Here is a 19,616-nt window from a genome sequence, read left to right as displayed (position 1 = left end):
GGAGTAAGAAAAGAGAGAGATATACATAATTAATAATGTAGTTATTTTTAATTTCTAGAGCATTATAATTACGTGTAAAACACAGATGAAATCTTGAGTTTAATAATGCATTCACCTTCAGAGGGAGAGTGGCTTGTGTTTTGATTCCATCGCTAAAAGCCAGAGGTTTGCCGGAGGCAAAATTACCTGAGAAGAAAATACAATAATAAATAAGTAATAAATAAGAATTCACCACACAACTCTTTCAGACCATTGAAGTGATGATGTCTATAATCTGAGCACACAAAAGACCTTTATCACATACTTTGGAATGATTGATTTGCATGTATAGTCCCAATAAACCAGCTAGAAGGTATTGATAATGGTTGAAACTAGGTAATGACACAGTCATGTATGAGATGTATTCAAAAGGGAGATGCTGGACGTCACAGCAGTCAGGTAAGAGAAGTCAAACTGAGCTGCAGAGTTTGTAGTTAGGCTAGGATTTTATGAGATCTCATCTGGGGGTGGGGAGGGAAAGGAGAGAAATAGTTTTGCTAAGAACTGAATATATCATCAGAAAGAAAAGAAGTAAAAAATGTTATAGATTTTATGAATTGAGTAATTAGAATTAAGTACTTTAATAAATAAATGGATGTGTCTGTGCAGTCTGTGTGTAAAAATTTAGAGACTGGAGTATTAGTACTTAAATTACTGAAATTTTTTTCATACTAATAAAACTTTGTCTTTTGTGCAAGTCTCTACAGCTACAGAAACAGGACCAAAAATTGTCTGGTAATTTTATGAGACCAAAGTGTATGTGAATATGTATAAATATGTATATGCATATGCATAAACCTATATATGTAACATGTGTCTATATATCCCCATATATGTAGATATGTGTGTCTGTAATACACACACACACACACACACACACACACACACACACACACACACACACACTACTCATGGCCATAAGGTTTTTCTCCTCATAATGTTAAGAAGAGACAACTAAAAGAACTGATTAACTCCATTTATTAACCTTGATGTAAACAACACCAAGATGATACCAGATATTAAAATGTTTTCGTGATTGCAAAGTACAAACTCCATAGGAAAATTTGTGTAATGAAATGAAAACATTGGAAAGTAGAAACATATAACCTGTGAGTCTTTAAATATGTATAATTTTTTTCTTCTCAGGTAATACGGATGCCAGCAAGTCTCTGGCTTTTAGCAATGGAATGGAAGTATGAGTCACTCTTCCACTGAAGGTGAATGCAGTATTAAGCTCAAGATTTCATCTGTGATTTTATAAGTAATATAAATTCACATGCACTGCCAGGACAGGCAGTCATGCATACCAGGTTAGAGGTGGTTTTACTAGAATTGAAGAAAGGATTCATGACTATAAGCTAGAAAAGATGAGTTTTACCTCTGATGCTTATATAATGGACTTATCTTAGAATCATATTATAACTTTATTTTAAATATCACAGAGCAGGTATATAAAAGAAGACCAGGAAATGGTAGGTTTTTTTCTTTTTACAACCATCTCCCTATATATACAGATTTTTTTTTTCCTTAAAGATCTCCTTTAGGTCAGTGCTGTTTTGAATTTGTGAATTTCTTAGGAGGTTAGACTCCTGATATTGTAACTAATTCAGACAAAGAATGAACTATAAGTTTCCCTTCCTTGAGATATAATCCCACTCAGAAATAAGAATGCCACTGTCATCTAGAAACAGTGTTCTTTCATATCGTCTGCCTTGAAGAAAGAAAATGATGCTGCACTCGGAAAGGTTTGGAGACAACAAAGCAAGAGATCTGTGAAGAAAAAAATTAAACCAATTAAAAACATAAAGTCTGGTTAAATTTTCCACATACAACCTAATAAAACCCAAACTGCTTAGGAGACAGTAAGATTGTAAGTTCAAGGCCAGCCTGCGTGACCTAGGAAGATCCTTTCTTGAGATTTTATTTTCTTTTAAAGTTCAAAAAGTCTGAAGTGGCTGAGTATTTGCCTAGCATGTGTGGAGCCGACATTCAATCACCAGTACTGAAAGTTTAATTAAATCTCCACATATAGCTATTTGCTATAGAGCAGAAGAGATTATTAAGTGGGTGATACGCATAGTAATTATATTTCTGAAAGATCTCAAGGCACTGGAAAGCAGCAAGAAACGTTGAAAACACCCAAGTGGCAGCAGGGTCCGAAAGGAGAACGCAGTCAGTCACCATTCAGAGAGAGAGAGAGAGAGAGAGAGAGATTAGATAACTTATACATACCTCAGAAATAAGAATGCATATAGTCTGTAAATCTATTGTTGACAAATCAATGAAAGCAATAGAATTTTTTTTTTAAATTTCCCTCTATTTGGAGGTGGCAGCTGATAGCAAGAGAGTATAGCAAAGTAGTAATTTCAGTATTTGATAATGCAAAACAGACAGCGGCAAGGCCATAACATTTCAGCAAATATGAATTGTCTCCTACGGCAGAAATACTCTCTATGATCATAATGGGGTTAAATTAGAAAGTAGCAGAAATGTCTCCATTTACCTAGGCACTACAATAATCTAGGCATGCTATCCCTAACTCCAGAGTTACAGAGTCGGACAGTGAAATCAAGAACATCCAAATATGCATGAACACCTAGTCTGGGACAGGCAGTCCCAAAGGCAAGTTTATGGGGAATTATTTTCTTCCAATGTTGCTAGAAGCTGATATCCACACACCAAGAAGTCATCATCAATATAATTCTCACTTCTAATAACTGATATCCAAAAATTAACTCTAGCGTTTCAAAGCTCTAAATCTGAGGTCTAAAGTTACAAAAGGCCTAAAGCAAACATACAAAAGAAAATCTTTGTGATTTTAGGCGGTTTATTGGGCATGTTACCAGAAGCTGCTCAGCCCATAAAATGGAAAAATAAGTTTGACTTCACCGACATGTGGAACACTTAGATTTTATTTTTGAAATCCGATGTAGAAAAAGAAAACCTCAAAGCAAGGGCTGGTAGAATGTACTGGTAAACCACGTGTCCCCTGAAACAATTGCATCCAGAACTCAGCAATCAAAACTTGGCATCCTTAAAAGGAACAGGCAAACAGCCCCTTCAGCAAAACGCAGAAAGAATGACAGATAAACACATGAAGCGTTGCTCAACACCATTAGTCATTAGGGAAACAGAATCAGAAGCAGAAGGAGATAACACATTAGGATTTGCACGTAGTAGAGAGGAAGTGGGCAAAAACGGGATTCTGTATACGGCCAGTGGGGATCTGAAGTAGGACAAACAGTTGTAATTTAGTTTTAACAATAATAAAGCTTAGCTCCTGTCCTGGTCCCTGTTCTATTGCTGACCAAGGCAAGGCTTATAAGAGACAGCATTTAGCATGTAACTATTGCTTACAGTTTCAGAGGCTTAGTCCATTATCATCTTGGCAAGGAGCATGGTGTCACATGGCATTGGAGGCAGTTATTGAGAGCTACATCCTCATCTGCAGGATGAAAGAGAGACAGAGTGAAACAGAGACGGACAGACAGACAGGGCCTCTCCTAAGCTTTTGAAGCCTCAAAGCTTACACCCCAGAGAATACACTTCCTCCAACAAGCCCACACCTCCTAATCTTTCAAATCCTATCAAAGAGTTCCACTCCCAGGCTAGTAAGCATTCAAATATGAGCCTATGGGAGCCATTGTCATTGAAACCACCACAGGAGTTTAGACATCACTACTCTTACCTTTAAAAGGAAAATTTAACCAATCTGATTCTCTTGAACCAATCCATAAGTCTCATGTTGCCCTGTCATCTTGGATCTAAAGCCAGGCAATGACTAGAGTCACAATGAGGATCTATTTAATGTAAAAACAGTAAAGCCCTCCAAACAGCAGAAATGCCGGGCACTAATTTTGAAGGGTTGTTGGCCATTGCCTTTAGGTAGCATGAGAGCTAGAAAGTTCTGACACAGTCTTATGGATGAATCCCTCACGACCACAAGGTCCATTCCAGATGGATTTCCACCAGGAATATATGAAAAGATTCTGTCCTGGTAGTCCAGGAAAAAGGAGGGTCATACTAAACAAATACTTTAAGGGTCCTCTGTGCAAAAAACCGCCACTTCAGAGAGTGTCATGATGCTTCGTGGGAGTCATTACTGACAAATTAACCTGCTAGTAAAGGGAATTTTCTCCCTCAGTTCCCCACCAGGGTTATGATCTCAACCGATAGGAGGAAAAGAAAAAAAGGAGGATAGGAGGTTGAATTCAGAAAAAAAAAAAAAGATGAAGACGTCACTGCACTGTGACAAGGATTACATGCTGAGGAAGACCACGGTCCTCAGACTCAGCTGCACTGAAAGACTGAAACTTCATCAGAGCATTAGACAACCTTCCTCCTGTCCCTTGTCCATAAATCTTAACTTATAACAGTGTCTTCCGGCTGCAACCTGAAAAATAGAAATGTTCTCTTAAGAAGTTGGGTCCATAATGCTATATAGATATTAACTAATTAATTGTGACAAAAATCATAACTAAAATTCTAAATTTATAATAAAGCAATTGCATATTGATATAAGAGAATAAGTTGTATGTGGTAGATATATAGATAGACATGATTTAGCATTTAATTTCTGGTTATTTCCCCAAAGACATAAAATCACATGTTCTATAAAACAGTGGTCAGAAATGCCTCCAGATTGGAAATAAATGTTCATTCCATTAGCAGGTAGTTAGTGACTAGGTAAACAGAGAGATATTTATATAAAGAGAGGAATCTATATGTTGAAATGCTTAATATTGATTGATTGTCTAGATCACGACAGGATCTAGAATCATTGACGAGAGGAGCTTTTGCACCTGCCTCTGAAATATTATCCTCTTTAGATTAATTAAGATGGGAATGCCCACTGTGGGCGATACCATTCCATAGAATGGGGTCTACAGTTGAGTAAAGAAGAAATTCCGCTGAGCACATTCAGCAGGTCCTCCGTCCCGATTAACAGTGCAACATGACCAGCTGCTTTTTAAAGTTCTTGCTGCCTCTACTTCCCCACCGTGATGGACTGTAACTTGGAACTGTGAGACAAAATAAACCCTTCCTTCTTCACGCATGTGCGTGTGCGTGTGCATGTGTGTGTGTGACTTTACCGTAGAGCAACAGTATACACAATGGCGAAATGACAGTGAATCTTAAAGCAGTTTAGTGACTGAATTTAACACCCAGCAAAGGGATATGCCACCTGATTTCATTTACATTTAATGTTAGGAAACGGAAAGTACTCCATAAACGTTGGAAGCAATCCGAGGTTGCCTGAGGACAAGAATGTATTGCTGTGGGAGGGAGGGACTATAAAGGCTCTTCAGGAAGCCTTTGACAATGATGGATATCCTCATTGTCACAGTTGTTCTGGATTCACTCACACACATATGTCAAATGACATGCTTTGAACAGATACCACTTATTTTTTATTTATTAAGCTTCCATGAGACTATTAAAATTATTAGAATATTTATTAGATAGTGATTCACTTATGATGAATTTAATGCTGGAACTTATATAATAATGGATAATACCACACCATGGTAAAGATATGTTTTAAATAAATTGGTCTCACTCATATCTTTTTGGAAAATTTTATCCTTTTAAAAGAATACATCTCTGTTTTATAGTACTCACTAATTAACTTATTTGTTATATTTCGTATAATCATATTGGGATTTATGTCTGAAGTGGACTTGATGTTTAAACAATATATGATATGCTAACTACATTTTACAAAAGTATGATTACATTTTTAAAATTAAGATAATTATTGTAATACCTTAACTAGAGTTCAGATATTACAGTTTCCAAGCTCAATAAATATGTTCCAATGGACAGAAATTAATATATCAAGAGTATCTAGTTGTAAAATATCTGAAAATAGAGGTTCAAATGTAGTTATACACGTGAGTATATGAATATATAGTATGTACATTATAATGAAAAGTTGGGATTTGTTAAAAATGGTTTTCATGTCGATTGGTTTTAAGAAAAAGATTTTTAAGAATTGTTGAAAACATCCAAAAATGCATCAAAAGTGCATGTAAACTTCTCAAGGGAATTAGTCACTCTGCTCCAATTATATTATTAGCTTAAGACTTAATGTCAAGCCTTCATACAGAAGCAAGGAAAACGTAAGAACTCTCAGGTAAAAAGACAAATCAAACATGAAAGCCATCTTCACTTTTCCCTAATGTAGCAATGGCTCGGTCCTAGGTAGAAAACAGAATGAATCTGCTGAGGAGAAAGATTTTGCACTAACCCATTAGTTCATTGTTCTTAGTTTGGAATCCAGTCTCCTTAGATAAAATGAAGAGGAATGTGTTCATCTCATCCTGGTGCAGAGTATTGTATTAGAGTATTTTTGTGCCAAAATAAAAAGGGTCTTACCAAACATTATACAGGAAGATACAAACAAACAAATGAAAAAAAAAGATTAGTACAAAACTGTTCAGTCCCTGGAAGCTGAATGACGAAATAAAAGATGAGGAATAAATAAACAGAAACCCAGATTCTAATTTTGGAATTTCAAATCTCTTTCATCTGTCGAAAATGTGAAAGAGTAAAGGAGTCCCTGTCCCGGCAGCAATGGAGCAACTTCCTGTCTATCAGGAATACAGTTGCTACAGGCAGTGGCACCAGTTACATCTTTTAGAAAAATTGATTCGGTTCTTGTCAAATCCAGGCCTGATAAGTCCTTGAAGTGCCTTGTAGGCCACTTTGCTTTTGACAACATATATTGAGAGTCAAAGTAACCACAGACCTACCTCAGAACAACCGTGATGGGCTCTTCCCGGTCCTGGAAGAGTTGGAAGCCTTGGGTAAATGCAGAGGGGCCAGCACGGACACGAAGGCATTTCTGGGTCAGAATTAACACCAGTAGGAAGTTGTGTTTCTAGAGGTTAGAAGATAAGGCCTCTAACCTGAAAATATCCCCTTATGTGGTAATGAGGAAGGATGTGTAGAGAATGATAAGATAAACCACCATGTTTGTAAACATGCATATGCCAGAGAGAAGGAAAGCTTAATGAATGAGATACGGCCTCTAAGGTCTACAAAATACAATGGCAAGCATGAACATCATCTAATGGGCAGTACTGAGGATGATGGTAGGTTCTCTATAACAGTGGTTGATGTGAAAAAAGTGAAAAGAAACCCTACTGTTCTATACCTTCCAGCAATAATCTTGCAAGGAGAATGTGATAGCCCATGGCTTTTCCTTTATCTTTTCTGCGAAAACTGAGTTAACTGGGAGAATCTCCAAATCACATTAAGTGCATAAATTTACCTTGGCCCCAAACCAAAACCATGAGATGAGTCTTTTGATCATACCTTTACTCATAAGTAAGAAATTTCAGATATCAAGAGGCTGCATGAGGATTCCACAATCTCATACATGAATTAAAACAAGAATCTGAACTCCATTAACCTAGTTTCAGAGCTCAAGGCTTTAGTAACTATTCTGCAGCACTGCTGTTCTCCATCAAAATGGGGCACTCTTCCCAGTGGAAATGATAGGAGACAGAGTCCAAAGTATGAGGTATCTGAAGTCCAAAGTATGAGGTATCTCGACACTGTGATGGTTGATCACGATAAACAATTTGACCGCATTGAGAAACACCTAGACGTAGTTCTATGTGTCTCTCTGAAGGTGTCCAGAGATTGATTTTCCAAGAAAGTCAGTGAGCCATGAGGAAAGGTCTACCCTCCTTGTTAGTAGCCTCCCACCACCATATGAACTGCAAGTTCAGACAACACAGAAAGTACAAGGACTAACACATGCATCCATGTATGCAAGCTCAATTCTCCTCAGGCAAGTGCATTTCTGCTGTGGTTAGCATCATGGGAATTCAACACCAGCTCCGGTAGCCTGTGAATGTGGACTAACCACAGAGATTCTCAGGGGAGTTTGCTGGACTTCAGACTCAGAAAGGGCGTTTATAATTGTGACCGTCTTGATCCCAGGCATCTGGCCTGTTGGGGTGAGCAAGCTACTCCCGTTCTTGGCTCTCCCTCTTCGAAGCACTCATTATAGACTTATAAAGCCTCTGATCATGTCAGCCCTCCTAATAAATCCCTTCTTATTATCATATATGTTGTAGCATATCTATAACTTAGAGAACTGAGCGATGCACACTACGAATTAGTTTGAGACACCTGGACAAGAATAGCTATCTGACAGGAAACCCCAATATCCGGTGTTGCTTTAACTTTTGCAATGATCTATGAAGGATTTTGGAAGACTCATCTGTTACCTAAGCCTGGGGGCAAGAAAAAGAATTATGTCTCAAACTTTCAGAATAAAAGGAAACTTGAGATTATTATAACAAGGAACTATCTATACGATGTCTGTCTTATGAAAATTGCTAAATGATTTAACAGAAAAGGTTCACAAAATAATTTGTAGATCAGTAGGATCAGTTTGCATTTATGAAGATTGGGCCATACCACGTGAATATATCCATGAAATCAACGGCTAGTATACAGCACAGTAATACAACATCTCTCAGGTATATGAAATTATTGCAGAAGTAAATTATTAATGAAAATTTAAACAGAACAAAATAAATTTAATGCTTTTAACTCAAAGCAAAAAAAACAACCCTTTTGATCAAAAGGAACCAAGTGGCAACATTAGTGGAGTGTGTGTAAGATTGTGGGTTGAATCATTCAATGCGGCGGATCCTTACAGGGTTGAACAAGTATATAAAATGCTTGCAGGCAGATCCATGCCAATCTAAACTAAAGGTTTTGACGGCGATTGAGAGACTTGCTTCCAGTTCCTTTTACATCAAAGGGTTTATCAACAAAGATATAAAATCATTTAAGAAGCTTAATGATGAGTAAATAGGTAAATAGGAAAGTGATGAGTAATGCATGATTTTCCAGGAAGTAGCTCGGTGTCTCAAAACAAGGAAGGATAATGTGCAAGTATCCCAGATAAATTATAAAAATAAATTTTTACAAATATTTCAGTTACCATGAAAGAAGGGAAAGAAAGCTATTAGGAGCCAGAGGGGTAGAGTCACAAGGAAAGAGTCCACTAAGCAGGGCTCCATCTGAAGTGGCAACGAGGGAGCCCATGTGAGCCTGAGCTGGGTGCTCTGCATATGTGCTATGGTTGTGTAGCCTTATGTTCTTGGGGGACTCCAAACGGTGGGCGGAGAAGTGTCTCTGACTCTTTTGTTTGGTCATAGGACCCTTTCCCTCCTACTGGTTTGCTTTGTCCAGCCTTGAGATGAGGGTTTGTGCCTAGGTACTTATAGGTACTGCATCTTGTTACGTCATGTTCAGACAAAAGCATGAGAGGACTGTTTTTGTCTGAATGGAAGTGGAGGAACAGTGGATCTGGGGGAAAGGAGATACGGAGGGGTGGGGAGAGTGGAGGGAGGGAAGGTTATGATTGGGATACATTGTGTGGAAAAAGAATACATACATACATACATACATGCATGCATGCATGCATGCATGCATGCATGCATGTATCTTTGTGATTTCAAAGCGAACTTGGAGTGCATAGTGAGTTCTAGCACAACCAGGTCAGCATAGTAAGAACCTATCACAAAAAGAAGAGGAGGAGGAGGAGGAGGAAGAGGAGGAGGAGGAAGAAGAGGAGGAAGAGGAGGAGGAGGAGGAGGAAGAGGAGGAGGAAGAAGAGGAGGAGGAAGAAGAGGAGGAGGAGGAGGAAGAAGAGGAGGAAGAAGAGGAGGAGGAAGAAGAACTGGAAGAGCTTCAAGGGGCTCGAGACCCCAAAAGTACAATAATGTCAAGCAACCAGAGCTTCCAGGAACTAAGCCACTACCTAAAGACTATACATGGACTGACCCTGGACTCTGACCTCATAGGTAGCAATGAATATCCTAGTAAGAGCACCAGTGGAAGGGGAAGCCCTGGGTCCTGCCAAGACTGGATCCCCAGTGAACGTGATTGTTGGGGGAAGGGCGGCAATGGGGGGGGGATGGGGAGGGGAAGACCCATAGAGAAGGGAGGGGGATGTTGGCCCGGAAACTGGGAAAGGGAATAACAATTGAAATGTAAATAAGAAATACCCAATTTAATAAAGATGGAAAAAAAAGAAAAAAAAAGAATATTTCTAAAAATAATGGGTGGATACTTACCAGGTCTACTACATGAAATCCTAAGGTAACTTTGATGTTAGTTATCTTTTCTTTAGCAGTTGACATATGGAAATGTATCCTATGATTCAAGAGGAAGGAAAGAATATAAGATTCCTGTTTACATGTGAACGAAAATGTACATCAATAATTCTCACTCATCCTATAATGAATAAGTTATCACTCTGTAATACTCTTGAGAGAGCAAAATTAATTCCTCTACTATACAATTTTTCTAAGAATTGTTCTATCAAAAGCATAGACCATAGTTTGTCAGATTTTATTTTTATATAAAAACATTCCTTTGGAATGCTGAGACTAAAAATTTAATTATTCTCAATAGCTTACAGATCTCAAGGCTATCAGCATACAGGTCACCTAGAGTGGACAGAGATGGTCTATGTAGTCTTAAATTTTTCAAAACCTACTTTGATCATGGTTCTCAAATGCTTTGACCCCTCTTCCAGCCCACTCTCCAAAGGTAGAGGAAAAAGGATGGTAAATAGTACTCGGGGATAGAAGTAGTTCTTTGGGGCCAATTTCAATATCTATTGTTAGGATAGCATCAGTCCAGTTGAGAAGTGTCATCAAACACAAACAGCAGCAATAACAATAATAACTCAGCATAAACAGCCAGGCCTCCACCGAATTAGCTTGAGTCAGCAGTAGCAACCGGAACCACTCAGGATGCCGGGAGATCGCTGCCATGCCTCTCTCCAGAAGCACAGACACAAGACCAACAAAGAAGTGCAGAGCTAGTCATGCAAGTTCCCCATCACTGTCCATTGAACCCCACATATACTCTCTCCAAACATCACATGTCCTCCGCCTTGGCAAAACGTCATATGAATCTGCCTCAGCAAAACACACTGTTAGTCTGCATCCCATGACACAACCAGAAATGTCCACTTCAGGTCTGTGTTGGTTAAATTCCTCACTGATCGTGAAAATCCCTGTCTCTAGATGTCCATAAGGATGTCCTATCTTCAGAACAGTTCCATGGGTATGCCAGTTACTCTGACTGAACATAATAACTTACTAAGTGTCTTGAAAAGAATAGAATTTCCACTTCAAAATAATCATAACAAAATAGCACCATTTCAAACTTTAGGAGTTTGCAGAAACACTTTTCAGTGTTTTCAGGCAGTCACCAGACTCTTCTTGTTTGATAGGTTAGGACTAACTTCAAATATCCCAAGAAAGGAAATGGTCCAAATCAAGTCTACTTAGCAAAACATATACAAGTAATAGTAATTCTTCTTCCTCCTCCTTGTTTTCCTTCCCTTCTTCCACTTCTGCCTTTTGCTACTCCTTATCTGCCTCCTCCCTTTCCATGTTTTCTTCCTCTTCCTCCAAGCTCTCCTTCCCCCCTTCCTTTTCCTCTTTTCTCTTCTGCTTAGTTTACAAATCTCAAAAACAAAGTATTTTAGCAATATTAATACATCTTAAACATCTAAGAAGCTTTTGAGGGACAAAATTCTGTCTGTCATTACTGTATTTTGTTACTGACATACATACTTCTGTGTGCCAAGAAGCATTCTGAGATGCCAGTAAAGAACACTCTAGATTAGTTGATTGACATATGTTTCAGTTATACCTGTTTGCAGAAAAAAATGGATTAAATATCAGGCGAAATTGGATACAAGCTTGGCCTTTTGCTCTTATAGAAATCTGTCATGATGATCCATGTTGAAATAACTTCATAAGAATAACTTTTATATTAAATTAAAGACTTGCCAAAATATGCTGATATTTTGTGCTGATATTAGTATATTTGCTTTTATGCAATTAATCCTTCTAACTTTCCTTTCTCTATTAAAATACTACATAGCTAAGTTAACCTTAATTGCTTTACTAAAATAAAGTTGAAGAGGAAAAATTAAAATCTTGTGCTGCTGCTGCAGAGAGCCCGTGGGCAGCACCCCACGAGCGAACTTGAGCCCCGGGACCACAGATAAGACCAACATTTCTGCTGCAAGAAAGCTGCCTGGTAAGCTTGGGACACAGGGAAGCAGAATTCCTCTAGGACCAGGCACGTTCTGTGTTTACCGGAAGTCCCACACCCGCGGATCCCGGCCCGCAGCAGCTCTCTGCCCCCAGAACCTGTGAGAGAGAGACCCAACCGCCTAGTCAGGTGGGCACTCCTGAGGCTGCAGAGCGGAAGAGACCACCAACACTGCTCACCCCTGCCCACATCCCTGGCCCAAGAGGAAACTGTATAAGGCCTCTGGGCTCCCGTGGGGGAGGGCCCAGGAGCGGCAGGACCCCTGCCTGAGACACCACCAGAATCTGAAGGAAACAGACCGGATAAACAGTTCTCTGCACCCAAATCCCGTGGGAGGGAGAGCTGAACCTTCAGAGAGGCAGACAAGCCTGGGAAACCAGAAGAGACTGCTCTCTGCACACACATCTCGGACGCCAGAGGAAAAAGCCAAAGACCATCTGGAACCCTGGTGCACTGAAGCTCCCGGAAGGGGCGGCACAGGTCTTCCTGGTTGCTGCCGCTGCAGAGAGCCCGTGGGCAGCACCCCACGAGCGAACTTGAGCCCCAGGACCACAGGTAAGACCAACTTTTCTGCTGCAAGAAAGCTGCCTGGTGAACTCAAGACACAGGCCCACAGGAACAGCTGAAGACCTGTAGAGAGGAAAAACTACACGCCGGAAAGCAGAACACTCTGTCCCCATAACTGACTGAAAGAGAGGAAAACAGGTCTACAGCACTCCTGACACACAGGCTTATAGGACAGTCTAGCCACTGTCAGAAATAGCAGAACAAAGTAACACTAGAGATAATCTGATGGCGAGAGGCAAGCGCAGGAACCCAAGCAACAGAAACCAAGACTACATGAAACCAACGGAGCCCAATTCTCCCATCAAAACAAGCATGGAATATCCAAACACACCAGAAAAGCAAGATCTAGTTTCAAAATCATATTTGATCATGATGCTGGAGGACTTCAAGAAAGACGTGAAGAACTCCCTTAGAGAACAAGTAGAAGCCTACAGAGAGGAATCGCAAAAATGCCTGAAAGAATCGCAAAAATCCCTGAAAGAATTCCAGGAAAACATAAATAAACAAGTAGAAGCCCATAGAGAGGAGACACAAAAATCCCTGAAAGAATTCCAGGAAAACACAATCAAACAGTTGAAGGAATTAAAAATGGAAATAGAAGCAATCAAGAAAGAACACATGGAAACAACCCTGGATATAGAAAACCAAAAGAAGAGACAAGGAGCTGTAGATACAAGCTTCACCAACAGAATACAAGAGATGGAAGAGAGAATCTTAGGAGCAGAAGATTCCATAGAAATCATTGACTCAACTGTCAAAGATAATGTAAAGCGGAAAAAACTACTGGTCCAAAACATACAGGAAATCCAGGACTCAATGAGAAGATCAAACCTAAGGATAATAGGTATAGAAGAGAGCGAAGACTCCCAGCTCAAAGGACCAGTAAATATCTTCAACAAAATCATAGAAGAAAACTTCCCTAACCTAAAAAAAGAGATACCCATAGGCATACAAGAAGCCTACAGAACTCCAAATAGATTGGACCAGAAAAGAAACACCTCCCGTCACATAATTGTCAAAACACCAAACGCACAAAATAAAGAAAGAATATTAAAAGCAGTAAGGGAAAAAGGTCAAGTAACATATAAAGGCAGACCTATCAGAATCACACCAGACTTCTCGCCAGAAACTATGAAGGCCAGAAGATCCTGGACTGATGTCATACAGACCCTAAGAGAACACAAATGCCAGCCCAGGTTACTGTATCCAGCAAAACTCTCAATTAACATTGATGGAGAAACCAAGATATTCCATGACAAAACCAAATTTACACAATATCTTTCTACAAATCCAGCACTACAAAGGATAATAAATGGTAAAGCCCAACATAAGGAGGCAAGCTATACCCTAGAAGAAGCAAGAAACTAATCGTCTTGGCAACAAAACAAAGAGAATGAAAGCACACAAACATAACCTCACATCCAAATATGAATATAACGGGAAGCAATAATCACTATTCCTTAATATCTCTCAATATCAATGGCCTCAACTCCCCAATAAAAAGACATAGATTAACAAACTGGATACGCAACGAGGACCCAGCATTCTGCTGCCTACAGGAAACACACCTCAGAGACAAAGACAGACACTACCTCAGAGTGAAAGGCTGGAAAACAACTTTCCAAGCAAATGGTCAGAAGAAGCAAGCTGGAGTAGCCATTCTAATATCAAATAAAATCAATTTCCAACTAAAGGTCATCAAAAAAGATAAGGAAGGACACTTCATATTCATCAAAGGAAAAATCCACCAAGATGAACTCTCAATCCTAAATATCTATGCCCCAAATACAAGGGCACCTACATACGTAAAAGAAACCTTACTAAAGCTCAAAACACACATTGCACCTCACACAATAATAGTGGGAGATTTCAACACCCCACTCTAATCAATGGACAGATCATGGAAACAGAAATTAAGCAGTGATGTCGACAGACTAAGAGAAGTCATGAGCCAAATGGACTTAACGGATATTGATAGAACATTCTATCCTAAAGCAAAAGGATATACCTTCTTCACAGCTCCTCATGGTACTTTCTCCAAAATTGACCATATAATTGGTCAAAAAACGGGCCTCAACAGGTACAGAAAAATAGAAATAATCCCATGCGTGCTATCGGACCACCACGGCCTAAAACTGGTCTTCAATAACAATAAGGGAAGAATGCCCACATATACGTGGAAATTGAACAATGCTCTACTCAATGATAACCTGGTCAAGGAAGAAATAAAGAAAGAAATTAAAAACTTTTTAGAATTTAATGAAAATGAAGATACAACATACCCAAACTTATGGGACACAATGAAAGCTGTGCTAAGAGGAAAACTCATAGCGCTGAGTGCCTGCAGAAAGAAACAGGAAAGAGCATATGTCAGCAGCTTGACAGCACACCTAAAAGCTCTAGAACAAAAAGAAGCAAATACACCCAGGAGGAGTAGAAGGCAGGAAATAATCAAACTCAGAGCTGAAATCAACCAAGTAGAAACAAAAAGGACCGTAGAAAGAATCAACAGAACCAAAAGTTGATTCTTTGAGAAAATCAACAAGATAGATAAACCCTTAGCCAGACTAACCAGAGGACACAGAGAGTGTGTCCAAATTAACAAAATCAGAAATGAAAAGGGAGACATAACTACAGATTCAGAGGAAATTCAAAAAATCATCAGATCTTACTATAAAAGTCTATATTCAACAAAACTTGAAAATCTACAGGAAATGGACAATTTCCTAGACAGATAGCATGTACCGAAGTTAAATCAGGAACAGATAAACCAGTTAAACAACCCCATAACTCCTAAGGAAATAGAAGCAGTCATTAAAGGTCTCCCAACCAAAAAGAGCCCAGGTCCAGACGGGTTTAGTGCAGAATTCTATCAAACCTTCATAGAAGACCTCATACCAATATTATCCAAACTATTCCACAAAATTGAAACAGATGGAGCACTACCGAATTCCTTCTACGAAGCCACAATTACTCTTATACCTAAACCACACAAAGACACAACAAAGAAAGAGAACTTCAGACCAATTTCCCTTATGAATATCGACGCAAAAATACTCAATAAAATTCTGGCAAACCGAATTCAAGAGCACATCAAAACAATCATCCACCATGATCAAGTAGGCTTCATCCCAGGCATGCAGGGATGGTTTAATATACGGAAAACCATCAACGTGATCCATCATATAAACATACTGAAAGAACAGAACCACATGATCATTTCATTAGATGCTGAGAAAGCATTTGACAAAATTCAACACCCCTTCATGATAAAAGTCCTGGAAAGAATAGGAATTCAAGGCCCATACCTAAACATAGTAAAAGCCATATACAGCAAACCAGTTGCTAACATTAAACTAAATGGAGAGAAACTTGAAGCAATCCCACTAAAATCAGGGACTAGACAAGGCTGCCCACTCTCTCCCTACTTATTCAATATAGTTCTTGAAGTTCTAGCCAGAGCAATCAGACAACAAAAGGAGATCAAAGGGATACAGATCGGAAAAGAAGAGGTCAAAATATCACTATTTGCAGATGACATGATAGTATATTTAAGTGATCCCAAAAGTTCCACCAGAGAACTACTAAAGCTGATAAACAACTTCAGCAAAGTGGCTGGGTATAAAATTAACTCAAATAAATCAGTTGCCTTCCTCTATACAAAAGAGAAACAAGCCGAGAAAGAAATTAGGGAAAGACACCCTTCATAATAGACCCAAATAATATAAAGTACCTCGGTGTGACTTTAACCAAGCAAGTAAAAGATCTGTACAATAAGAACTTCAAGACACTGAGGAAAGAAATTGAAGAAGACCTCAGAAGATGGAAAGATCTCCCATGCTCATGGATTGGCAGGATTAATATAGTAAAAATGGCCATTTTACCAAAAGCAATCTACAGATTCAATGCAATCCCCATCAAAATACCAATCCAATTCTTCAAAGAGTTAGACAGAACAATTTGCAAATTCATCTGGAATAACAAAAAACCCAGGATAGCTAAAGCTATCCTCAACAATAAAAGGACTTCAGGGGGAATCACTATCCCTGAACTCAAGCAGTATTACAGAGCAATAGTGATAAAAACTGCATGGTATTGGTACAGAGACAGACAGATAGACCAATGGAATAGAATTGAAGACCCAGAAATGAACCCACACACCTATGGTCACTTGATTTTTGACAAAGGAGCCAAAACCATCCAATGGAAAAAAGATAGCATTTTCAGCAAATGGTGCTGGTTCAACTGGAGGACAACATGTAGAAGAATGCAGATCGATCCATCCTTATCACCCTGTACAAAGCTTAAGTCCAAGTGGATCAAGGACCTCCACATCAAACCAGACACACTCAAACTAATAGAAGAAAAACTAGGGAAGCATCTGGAACACATGGGCACTGGAAAAAATTTCCTGAACAAAACACCAATGGCTTACGCTCTAAGATCAAGAATCGACAAGTGGGATCTCATAAAACTGCAAAGCTTCTGTAAGGCAAAGGACACGGTGGTTAGGACAAAACGGCAACCAACAGATTGGGAAAAGATCTTTACCAATCCTACAACAGATAGAGGCCTTATATTCAAAATATACAAAGAACTCAAGAAGTTAGACCGCAGGGAAACAAATAACCCTATTAAAAAATGGGGTTCAGAGCTAAACAAAGAATTCACAGCTGAGGAATGCCGAATGGCTGAGAAACACCTAAAGAAATGTTCAACATCTTTAGTCATAAGGGAAATGCAAATCAAAACAACCCTGAGATTTCACCTCACACCAGTGAGAATGGCTAAGATCAAAGACTCAGGTGACAGCAGATGCTGGCGAGGATGTGGAGAAAGAGGAACACTCCTCCATTGTTGGTGGGATTGCAGACTGGTAAAACCATTCTGGAAATCAGTCTGGAGGTTCCTCAGAAAATTGGACATTGAACTGCCTGAGGATCCAGCTATACCTCTCTTGGGCATATACCCAAAAGATGCCTCAACATATAAAAGAGACACGTGCTCCACTATGTTCATCGCAGCCTTATTTATAATAGCCAGAAAATGGAAAGAACCCAGATGCCCTTCAACAGAGGAATGGATACAGAAAATGTGGTACATCTACACAATGGAATATTACTCAGCTATCAAAAACAACGAGTTTATGAAATTCGTAGGCAAATGGTTGGAACTGGAAAATATCATCCTGAGTGAGCTAACCCAATCACAGAAAGACATACATGGTATGCACTCATTGATAAGTGGCTATTAGCCCAAATGCTTGAATTACCCTAGATCCCTAGAACAAACGAAACTCAAGACGGATGATCAAAATGTGAATGCTTCACTCCTTCTTTAAATGAGGAAAAAGAATACCCTTGGCAGGGAAGGGAGAGGCAAAGATTAAAACAGAGACTGAAGGAACACCCATTCAGAGCCTGCCCCACATGTGGCCCATACATATACAGCCACCCAATTAGACAAGATGGATGAAGCAAAGAAGTGCAGACCGACAGGAGCCGGATGTAGATCGCTCCTGAGAGACACAGCCAGAATACAGCAAATACAGAGGCGAATGCCAGCAGCAAACCACTGAACTGAGAATAAGTCCCCCGTTGAAGGAATCAGAGAAAGAACTGGAAGAGCTTGAAGGGGCTCGAGACCCCAAAAGTACAATAATGTCAAGCAACCAGAGCTTCCAGGGACTAAGCCACTACCTAAATACTATACATGGACTGACCCTGGACTCGGACCCCATAGGTAGCAATGAATATCCTAGTAAGAGCACCAGTGGAAGGGGAAGCCCTGGGTCCTGCTAAATCTGAACCCCTAGTGAACTAGACTATGGGGGGAGGGCGGCAATGGGGGGAGGGTTGGGAGGGGAACACCCATAAGGAAGGGGTGGGGGGAGGGGGATGTTTGCCCTGAAACCGGGAAAGGGAATAACACTTGAAATGTATATAAGAAATACTCAAGTTAATAAAAAAAAAAAAAAAGAAATACCCAAGTTAATAAAGATAACCAAAAAAAAAAAAAAAAAAAAAAGAAAAGAAAAAGAAAAAAGAATGTGTCTTTGAAAGTGGTTAGCAAAATGCCTCTGGTCATCCTACAAGATTGTGTGTGTTTGTGTGGGGCGAGGGGCGTGTGCATGTGTGTGTTGTATGCATTTGATAGGATATACACATATATAATATAACGCCTGGGATCTAGATGTGTCTGTGTCCCCTCACCTTAATACCATAGTTACACACACCTGCCACTGTGCCTTGCTGCTTGCATTTTTACCCATGAGTCATCTCTTTGCACTCTACTGTATGACACTGGAGGAATGATTCTGTGTTTATTATGTTTATACACAAAAGAGGGATTGGCAAATATTTGGCATTGGAAAATATTCAGTGAATAAAAAAATTGTATATATGTATAAAAAAAAATTAAAATCTTTCATGTGTGCAGACCTACAGTTTTTATTAAGGAATAAAAGGAACAGCATAAAATTTTCAGAATGACGGTAGGGCATGAGAATTGCTAGGTGAGATTGCATGGGAAAGTTGTCATTTCAGATTTCTTAACCTCTTAGGCTGCGTTTACATCACTTATTTTTAAATAATAACTTTTAGACATGGAAGTAAACAAAAATATAAATAATGAAACAAAAGAAAGAAGTTCAGAAGAAAAAGACCAAGGAAGAGAAAGCTTGTTAATTATAAAGTCATTCTGGAGCTTTAAAACAAACCTCAGAAGAACTGAACTTACTTGAGCTCAACTAGCCTTTTCTTTTTCTTTTTCTTTTTCTTTTTCTTTTTTTTATTTAGAGAATACCTTATTATTTTTTGTAATCAAACCCACGTAGATAAGACCTTACATATTTAATACAGTAATATAATATATTATTATAATATATATTATAATATATAATA

General features: G+C 39.0%; 1 long non-coding RNA gene across 1 annotated transcript in view; it reads right to left on the bottom strand.

Annotated features, from left to right (window-relative positions):
• LOC134480988 (uncharacterized) overlaps positions 1-19,616 on the bottom strand; it is a 30,606-nt gene that overhangs the window by 4,960 nt on the left and 6,030 nt on the right. The window contains exons 2-5 of the long non-coding RNA XR_010056115.1: positions 10,146-10,224; positions 4,302-4,432; positions 3,397-3,484; positions 116-186 (exon numbers count right to left, since the gene is read on the bottom strand). This is a non-coding gene — a long non-coding RNA (uncharacterized LOC134480988). The remainder of the gene's footprint in view (positions 1-115; positions 187-3,396; positions 3,485-4,301; positions 4,433-10,145; positions 10,225-19,616) is intronic.

The sequence above is a fragment of the Rattus norvegicus genome, chromosome 11 (assembly GCF_036323735.1).
Source record: "Rattus norvegicus strain BN/NHsdMcwi chromosome 11, GRCr8, whole genome shotgun sequence".
NCBI classification, from domain to species: domain Eukaryota; kingdom Metazoa; phylum Chordata; class Mammalia; order Rodentia; family Muridae; genus Rattus; species Rattus norvegicus.
Note: the sequence above shows the minus strand (reverse complement) of the source record. Positions and strands in the feature narration are given on the sequence as shown.